The sequence below is a fragment of the Helianthus annuus genome, chromosome 9, assembly GCF_002127325.2.
Source record: "Helianthus annuus cultivar XRQ/B chromosome 9, HanXRQr2.0-SUNRISE, whole genome shotgun sequence".
NCBI classification, from domain to species: domain Eukaryota; kingdom Viridiplantae; phylum Streptophyta; class Magnoliopsida; order Asterales; family Asteraceae; genus Helianthus; species Helianthus annuus.
Genome location: NC_035441.2, coordinates 104,950,273 through 104,960,741, shown reverse-complemented (window position 1 = coordinate 104,960,741; position 10,469 = coordinate 104,950,273).

Below are 10,469 nucleotides of genomic sequence, written 5' to 3'. Positions count from 1 at the left end.
CTTAGTTATCACTCTCTTTATCTCTAACCATTTTGTCCGCAGGATCCTTATTGACGGAGGGAGCTCAGTGAACATTATCCAGTTTGATGTCTTGAAGAAGATGGGAATCCCAGAATCAGACATCACACCAAGATCCTCCGTGCTTGTGGGATTCAGTGGAGAAACGAAGAAAACTCTGGGGGACATCAAACTCCCAATCTACGTGGAAGGATTACATAATTACCAAAAATTTTGTGTTATTGACTGTTTATCTTGTTGCAACGTTATCCTTGGCAGGCCTTGGATACATGACATGAAAGCAGTTCCATCTACCTACCATCAATGTGTGAAGCTCCCTAGCCCATGGGGGATAATCAAGATCGACAGTGACCAGCAAGAAGCTAAGGATTGCTATACCTCATCCATGAAGCCAACCTCGAGGCCAAGGGAGCAATAGCAATTACAGTATCCTCCGAGGAACGTCTTGGAGGCAAGGGAACAAGATGTAGATGAAATCCTCTTGGATCCTAGTGATCCTGAATCGAAAATCTATATCGGATCAGGGATCCTTGGCAAGATGAAAGAAGACATGATATCCTTCCTCAAAAGAAGAAAATCTACCTTTGCTTGGAAACATGAAGATATGACAGGTATATCTAAGGATATTATTACTCACAAACTTGGCATTGACAGGTCTATCAAGCCAATCCATCAAAAAAGAAGGAAGTTTGCACCAGAAAGAAATGCCATTATCCAAGAAGAAGTAGAGAGACTACTTCGAGCAGGTATGATCAGAGAGGTAAAGTATCCTAAATGGTTAGCCAATGTGGTTGTTGTCCAAAAGAAAAACGGAAAGTGGAGGGTATGTGTCGATTTCACTGATTTGAATAAGGCATGTCCCAAGGATCCTTTCCCATTACCCCACATTGACTCCATGGTGGATGCAACAGCGGGGCATGAACTGTTAACTTTTATGGATGCATCATCTGGATTCCAACAAATCCAGATGGAACCATCTGACCAAGAGGATACAGCCTTTATGACCCCAACCGGTTTATATTGTTATATTGCCATGCCTTTTGGACTAAGAAATGCAGGTGCAACATATCAAAGGCTGGTAAATATGATGTTCAAAGATCAAATTGGAAAAACTATGGAGGTGTACATAGATGATATGGTGGTCAAGTCAAAGAAAGCTGAGGATCACCTAAGGGACTTGGAAGAAGCATTCGATATCCTTGATAGTTACAACATGAAACTTAATCCTTCAAAATGCCATTTTGGTGTTAAGGCAGGAAAGTTCTTAGGATACATGGTAACCCAGAGGGGCATTGAAGCAAGCCCGGAACAAATCAAAGCATTAATAAATATCAAATCTCCTGCCAATGCCAAGGATGTTCAAAGACTAACAGGCAGGATAGCAGCTTTGAACAGGTTCATATCGAAATCCTCAGAAAAGTGCAAAGAATTCTACGATATCCTAAGGAAGAATAAGAAGTTCGAATGGACTGAGAAGCATGAGAATGCTTTACAAGCCCTAAAAGAATATATGTCCTCAGCACCAGCATTAGCAAAACCGGAAAAAGGAGATGTGTTATCCTTATATCTGGCGGTATCCTCAACCGCTGTAAGTGCTGTCCTTGTTAAGGATCACGAAGGTACACAATATCCTATCTACTATGTAAGTAAAAGTCTACTTGATGCCGAATCCAGGTACTCACACCTCGAAAAACTCATCCTTGCATTAATCATGGCATCCACGAAGTTAAGGCATTATTTTGAAACCCATACTATTATTGTCAAAACTAATTTTCCAATTAAGAATGTCCTCAGGAAACCGGATATGTCAGGGAGAATGGCTAAGTGGGCAGTGAAGCTTAGTGCCCATGATATAAGATACGAACCAAGAACAGCCATTAAATCTCAAGCACTAGCTGACTTTGTGGCTGATTTCAGTAGTGATCTACAAAAGGAAGCAGAATTGGAGGTCCAGCAGCTGGATGAGACCAAGGATCCTTGGATCCTACACACTGACGGATCCTCAAACATCAAAGGCACAGGGCTAGGGATCCTCCTAAAATCGCCACAGGGGGACATAATACCCCACTCCATAGCCTGTGAGTTCCAAGCAACTAACAATGAGGCTGAGTATGAAGCCCTAATTGCTGGCTTACAAATCGCTAAGAATATGGGGGTAAAGTATCTTAACGTATATGTAGATTCATTATTGATCACTAATCACTTTAACGGATCCTATGCTGTTAAAGGTGAAAAACTAACCAAATATTTAGAGATAGTCAAAGAATTGGCACTCTCTTTTGTTTCTTTTAGCTTAACACAGGTACCAAGGGAGGATAACACGGAAGCTGATGCATTGGCCAACCTAGGATCATCCTTAAAAATTCCAGAAGATATAAGTATCCCTATCATCCATATCCTGGCTCCTGCTATCGAAAATCAAGTAGCCATGGAAATAGAAGAGGATACTGCAATAATCCCTAGTGAAGAAGCTCGATCTTATTCAGGATCATGGATCTCACCGATCATGAGATACTTGCAACATGGGGAGATTCCAACGGGAGAAAATCCTAGAGCTTTCAGGATTAAGGTATCTCAATTTGCAATCTTAAATAATGTGCTATATAAACGATCCCTTGCAGGACCATATTTAAGATGTATTGAAGATCCTGAAATAGAAGAAGTATTGAGAGACTTCCACGAAGGAGATTGTGGAAACCACACTGGGGGCAGGGCATTATTCTCAAGGATCCTTAGAACAGGATACTACTGGCCAACCATGAAAAGGGATGCTGTAGAATATGCTAAAAAGTGTGATCCTTGCCAAAGACATAGCAATATCCTTCATCAACCAGCTGAATTCTTACACCCAATACCATCCTCTTGGCCATTCATGAGATGGGGAATGGATATAGTTGGCAAGCTTCCTAAAGCACCTGGTGGAAAAGTATTTATGCTCGCCATGACTGACTATTTCTCCAAGTGGATAGAAGCTGAAGCCTTTGCTCAAGTCAGAGAGAAGGAAGTTATATCCTTTATCAAAAGAAACATTATAACCAGATTTGGCATTCCCTCTGAAATTGTATGTGATAATGGTTCTCAATTCATTGGAAGGAGAACCACTAACTTTTGTGACAGTTGGGGAATCAAGATGATCACATCAACACCAGTTCACCCACAAGCCAATGGTCAAGCAGAATCATCCAACAAGATCATCATCAACAATCTGAAGAAGAAGCTAGGATCCAAGAAAGGGAAATGGGCAGAAGAATTACCTTATGTGCTATGGGCTGATAGGACAACTCCCAAAAATGCCACCGGTCAGACACCCTTCTCTTTAGTATTTGGGGCAGAAGCAGTGATCCCAACAGAGATGGTGATCCCAACTGCTAGAACAAGTGCTCGTGATCCTGAAGAAAATGCTACGATCCTAGCTCAGGATTTGGATACTATTGAGGAAAACAGGGATCTAGCTAGGATAAGGATGGCAAGCTACCAACAAAGGATGGCTGGTGCCTATAACAAGAATGTCAGGATAAGAAAGTTCCAAGTCGGAGATATGGTGTTGAGAAAAGCATTTCAAAATACCATCAATCCTGCTGACGGGAAGCTAGCACCAAAATGGGAAGGTCCCTACTTGATTGAAGCTGAAGCAGGAAAGGGGGCATACAGGTTGCTAACCATGGAAGGAAACTTGTTACCAAGAGCCTGGAATGCTGTTCACTTAAAGAAATATTTCATGTGAACATGATCCTTCCTGCATGTGATCCTTACATTGAAGTATCCTTGAAGGATCCTGGAGATATCGGTGATCCTTACTCAGGTAATATGCTTATCCTAAAACTATTGCATTTTCTTATTTTTTAAGGATAAGGATCATGTATCCTTCATCCCCTACTCACAAACCATTTGAGTTATGATAAGTTCAGGTATCTTCAGCATATCATCAAAGATCTTCAAAAGCACCACAGATCCTTGGGTCTAACCCCAGTTATCCTTGGGATTATCCCCAGTTTCCGCCAGCAGCGCACGATGATCCTGATATAGTTCACGTCCTTGGGATCAGTACCCACTTTCGGGGCTGGCGACCTCATCGTACTGGCTATACCCAGGATCCTACGTATAATGGTGGACGCACCATACATCCGTTCCTAAGGTTTCTAACGTTTTCACGTTAGCTAAGGTTTTGACATTTTCATGTCACTAAGTTTGGATAGTTGCCAGAAAGGGCCATACTCCAGTTTACATACGATCCTTTGGGCTTGTCCCCAGTTACCCTATGGGCTTGTCCCCAGTGATCCTCCGGGATCATCCTCAGTTGTCCTATGGGCTTGTCCCCAGTGATCCTCCGGGATCATCCCCAGTTATCCTTTGGGCTCGTCCCCAGTGATCCTCTGGGATCATTCTCAGTTATCCTTTGGGCTTGTCCCCAGTTACTAATTTATCCTTTATATTGGCTTAGTCCCAAGTTGTATTCCATTTTTTCAGGTTTTCGAAGTTAAACGATTAAGGATCCTTGATCCTTATTATCCATTAAAGTTTTACCTATGGTTGTACCGATTAAAGGTTAGGATCCTAACGTGGATCTTCAGGTATGATCCTTAACTATTTTCAATTTCATTATTCATTATCCTAACCAACCCTTATACTTTGACAACCAAACCTATGATCCTTGAACCAAAATACTTTGAATAATTTCAATTTGAGGATATTTGATCTAGGATCATATCCTAAGTTTATCAAACACTTTTTCAACTCTCGTTATTTTAACAAATATAGCAATTAAGAAATAAGAGGATTATTGAAGGATAACAACACAAGATAAGCCAGAAAAGTTAAGTTATATTATTTAACAAAAGGATCATTAACCCTTTCAAAAAGTTGTCAAAATTGCCAACCCACATTTCTACCAGCAAAACGTGGCCCGTCCACATGGGTTGGCAAAGGGTGTCCATTGTCTATGCGGTCTTAGCATTTTTGCAGGAAAGAAAAAGCGGCAGGATCACAAAGGCTTCATCCCCCAAACAGAGGATCCCTCCACCTTTTGTAATCCTACCTATTGTCTAAAAGGATCCAGGACCCTTAACCCTAAGAAACTATTGTTTAAGTTACGGACCATAAATTGTTCCAAACACCACTACCACAAAAAACCACTACCAATCCTAAAAAATTGGGCTCCGGCCTAGTCTCGAAATATCCATCATCGCCCAATCATGCAGCTTACTTCTTCGCTGCTCCATCACCAGCTCCTCCACCCTGATCCTTATCAACATCACCTCCCTCAAGCATTGGGATATCCTCAGCATCATCGTCATCTTCCAACTCTGCTAGCCTTGCCTTCCAGCCTTCAACATCCCATGTGCTCCTGTCAAAGGAAGGATCTTGAGCCTCCGCAGCCATCTGCAGTTGTATCTTGTACATGGTTACCGCGGCAGAGACCTTAGCGTCTTGGGTAATGTCATGCTTCTCATAATCAAACTTGATCAACGCCTTAACAGCCTCATCTTTGACTGCCCGGATCTCCTTCTCAAGATCGGCAATCTTAAGATCCTTCAGCCCACACGTCTGTTGAAGGTCAGCAATTTGACGATCCTGATCCTCAACCTGATTGACGTAAGTCTCCATTTCGGAGAATTTCTAAAGAAGACAACAGGAAAGCAACATCAGACACATGTGATCCTCGGACTTGTCGAAGACAATTAACAGGGGCAGTGATCCTAACCTCATCAAAATAGTCAAGGAATTGCTGACGGAGAAGAGGAAATCCTTGAAGATCATCTGAAGCCTTCCTCTTTTTTCCCTTGCCCCGAATGGACGCTTTAGGGGCTGAGACTGAAGGGCTGGCAGCAGGAGCCTTCTTCTTCGAGGACGTGACATTGGCAAGATCACTGATCCCAAACTTGGAGGCAGATTTAACAGACCTGGCAGACTTTCCGGCACCTACACAATTCAAAAACAAGATAAGTTCCCTTGTTAAATTAAATACTTTCACATAAAACTTATTTTCTATGAGGATACTTACTTGACATTGTGGCAGATGCAGAGGATATCTCTTGAGAATCTTGGATAATGATTTGGAAGCTTCTGACTTCAGGATTAAGCTTCTTGAAGGCTAACACTCTTTCTTTGGCAGCAGGGGTCAACTTTAAATGAGCAACAGAGATAGCTGCAAAAAAGAAAAGACATCAGTGATCCTCATCATATGAGACAGAACTGATAGTGATCCTTCGAGGATCCTCTATCCTACCACGAGTGGCCCATTCCTTGGGCAGATCCTTCCCATCCGGGATGGAATCCCTCTTAACAAAGAAAAATCGACGTTTCCAGTTGGTATCATTCTTGGTCACTTTGAAAATAGGGTGATCCTCCCCAGCTTTCCGTTTCAGCAGATACCGATGGGAACCAAACGTAGTAAGATCATAGAGCTCGGCCAGCTCTGCCAACCCCAGATCAATCCCTTCTTGCTCGATGATCCTCTCGAAGGTATATAGAACCCTCCAGATCATCGGCATAGCTTGGATATATGAGATGCCGGTAAGAGAAAAGAAAGATTGGGTGAACATCGGAAAAGGATATGAATACCCAATGAGGAAGGGAGTAGCAGGAAAAGCCACCCAGACATCTGAGACAAGATCGCTTAAAGCAGTAGGATCAAAAGGTTTGAAAACAGCATTCGCTGGGAAACAATGGCGAATCTTGTCTATGTGGACATCAGTAAAGCAACATCTCTCCACGGGAGAATCCTTGATAATTCCCTGGCTCTTTAAGGGACTTTCCTTCTTGGGACTCTTGTGCGGAGAATTACGGAGCAGCATATTTGAACAAAAACAGAAAGAAGAAGATGATACCTGATCAAGAGTCTTCAATGATGATTATAAAGGGAGATACTTCGAATTTAAATACAAAATGATCCTAACCCTATCTCCTATTTATAATGATGATTTGCAGGGATCGTCACATCAATGACGTAAATATCATAACGGCTAGTCCATATACAACGGCTAGTAAATCGGAATCGTCCGTTAGAGATAAGCTCAAAACAAAATATAACTCATCTATTTACAATTAACTCCTTATATTTTGGGGGCAATTGTTGGGGCTGGATTTTACTATAAATGATCCTTATACGTGATCCTGACCAGTGATCCTTGTTTCTTTGGCAGATAGTGATCCTCAGACAGACTTCAGGATCAGGATCATGGGACGATATGGTGATCCTTACACTAACGGTCACTTCCACTTGTTACAAAATTGTTTTGCAGGAACACCTAGCAGGATATGCCCTATACATCATGATCCAGGGACGCGTTTTCACAGATATGGCAAGAGCTAAATTGGAGATAGACGTTGTACCGGATATGGAAACTTAGCTTGATTAATGGGCAGCAATTTAGGCTAGATTATCTTTATTTCTAAAGGGGTAATGAGCTGATTAGTGGTCTATCTACCTAAAATAAGTTACCTACACATGTATAAATACCCATCTTCCTCATTCGGAAGAACACACACAACATACGACACAACTCTCAAACACTTAGACACTCAGTGATCCTTGTACTCAGCTCATTACTATCCGAAGTTGTAACTACATTTTTTATTATATTGAAGTTGGTGATCGGTAGTTGCCATCACCCGAGGTTTTTTATGCCGGAGATCATACATTGATCAAGGGCTTTTTCCTCGTATAAATCATTGTGTCTTTGTATCTTTATCACAGAAGTGATCCTTTACTTTCATAGCTAACCAAGCATCATACCCCGTTTACATAAAGTTTGGTTACATTATCCTTGTGTGATTTTTGACTAAAACACTACCTATTGTCTGAAGGATCCTGGATCCTTAACCCTAAAACTATTGTTCAAATTACAGACCATAATTGTTTTAAAACATCAACAACCACTCAACAAAAAAAATTGGGCTCCGGCTATGTCTAGAAGTTTCCTTCATCGCCCAATCCTGCAGCTCAATCCTTCGCTGCACCGTCACCACCAGCTCCACTTGCCTCACCAGCATGATCCTTGCCAGCCTCTCCACCCTCAAGCATCGGGATCTCCTCAGCCTCTTCATCGTCCTCAAGCTCTGCCAGCCTCGCCTTCCAACCCTCTACATCCCATGTGCTCTTGTCGAAGGCAGGATCCTGAGCCTCCATAGCCATCTGCAGCTGGATCTTATACATGGTTATTGCAGCAGAGACCTTGGCATCCTGGGTGATCTCATGCTTCTCATAATAAAAATTGATCAGCATCCTGGCAGCATCATCCTTAGTGGCCCGGAGCTCCTTCTCAAGATCAGCTATCTTAAGATACTTCAGCACACCCACTTGTTGGAGGTCAGCAATCTGGCGGTCTTGATCCTCGACGTGGCCAACATACGTCTCTATCTCAGCAAATTTCTGCAAGAAAGACAAGGCATAACATCAGAAACAAGTAATCCTCAAACACCAAAGGATACACAAACAGGGGCAGTGATCCTTACCTCGTTGACGTAATCCAGAAACTGTTGGCGGAGCAGGGGCAGACCTTGGAGATCCTCGGCTTCAGAGGCCTTCCTCTTCTTTCCTTTACCCCTGATAGGTGCTTTAGGGGCTGAAGCAGTTGGGCTAGCAGTAGGAGTCTTCTTCCTTGAGGATTTGACATTTGTAAGATCATCAATGCCAAACTTTGAAGCAGACTTAGAGGATTTTCCAGCACCTACACAACCAAAATAAGATAAGTATTCTAATTAAACTTGAGAATCCTACACATAATTACTTTTTAAATGAGGATACTTACTTGACATTGTGATAGAGGCAGAGGATACTTCTTGAGAATCCTGGGTGGCAACCTGGAAAGTTCTTGTCTCCGGATCAAGCTTCTTAAAGGCCAAGAGTCTCTCTTTTGCAGCAGGAGTCAACCTAAGATGAGCAACGGATATAGCTGCACAATAAACAAGAAAATGTTAGTGATCCTTATCCTAAGGAACAAGTTCTATGATGATCCTTCCAGGATCCTCTATCCTACCATGGGTAGTCCACTCCTTGGGCAAATCCTTCCCATTAGGGATGGAATCTCTCCTAACAAAAAAGAATCGTCGCTTCCAGTTCGTGTCATTTTTGGTCACTTTGAAAACAGGGTGATCCTCTCCAGCTTTTCGCTTGAACAAATATCGGTGGGATCCAAAAGTTGTGAGATCATACATCTCACCCAACTCCGCCATACCAAGGTCAATACCCTCTTGCTCAATGATCCTTTCAAGGGTGTATAACACCCTCCAGATCATCGGCATAGCCTGGATATAGCAGATGCCGGTAAGGGAGAAAAAAGATTGGGTGAATTGAGGAAAAGGATACGAATATCCTATCAAGAAAGGGGTGACTGGGAAAGCTACCCAAGTCTCAGAGATGAAATCACTCAAAGTGGTAGGACTAAAAGACTTGAAAAGGGTTTCCGCCGGGAAACAACGACGGATTTTATCGATTTGAGGGTCGGTGAAGCAACACCTCTCGGAGGGGGAATTTTTAATGATCCCTTGACCCTTTAAGGGGCTGTTCTTCTCAGGATCCTTGCAGGGGGAGTTCCGGAGCAACATCTTTTACAGAAGAATAGAAGAAGAAGAAAAACAGAGCAAGAGAGAAGAAGATGAAAAGGAGAATACCTGGTTGATCTTCTGAATGCGGTTATAAAGGGAGTTGCTTTGAATTTAAATGCATTGATCCTATCCCTATTTCTATTTATAATCATGATTGTGCAAGGCTGTCACCTCCATGACGTCAGACCATAACGGATAGTTCCACCTTAACGGCTATATATCCGTTGAGTTAGTTAGAGATAAGATTCAACAAAATATAACTCGTTTATATTACATAAATACTCCTTATATTTTGGGGGCAATTGTTAGGGCTGGATTTCTATGACCTATGATCCTTACATATGATCCTAACATGTGATCCTAACAAGTGATCTTTGTTTCTTTGGCAGATAGTGATCCTCAGAGGAGCTCCAGGATCAGGATCACGGATAATTCCAAGGATCCTCATACTAACGACTGTTCTCTTTGGACTTAATATTATCTTGCAGGATTTACGAGTTGGATCCGGTCTTAGCAACGTAAACAAGGAATCTGTCACGATAATCTCGCACATGCATAATCAAAGATGGACGTTATGGCAAATATGGAAACTCAGCACAATTCAAGGGCGATTATTTAGGCTAAATTTACTTCTATTTCTAAAGGGGTAACGAGCTAGTAGTTAGGTGATTTGCCTAAAATAGAACCACACACACTTGTATAAATGGCACTCTTGAACATTCGGAAGACACAACACACTTCTCACACGCTTTAGCATACGATACTATAGTGATCCTTGTACCTAGCTCGTTACCATCCGAACTTGTAACCATTATTTGTTATATTAAAGTTTGGTGATCGGTAGTTTCCATCACCCGAGGTTTTTTATGCCGGAGATCATTCATTGATCAAGGGCTTTTTCCTCG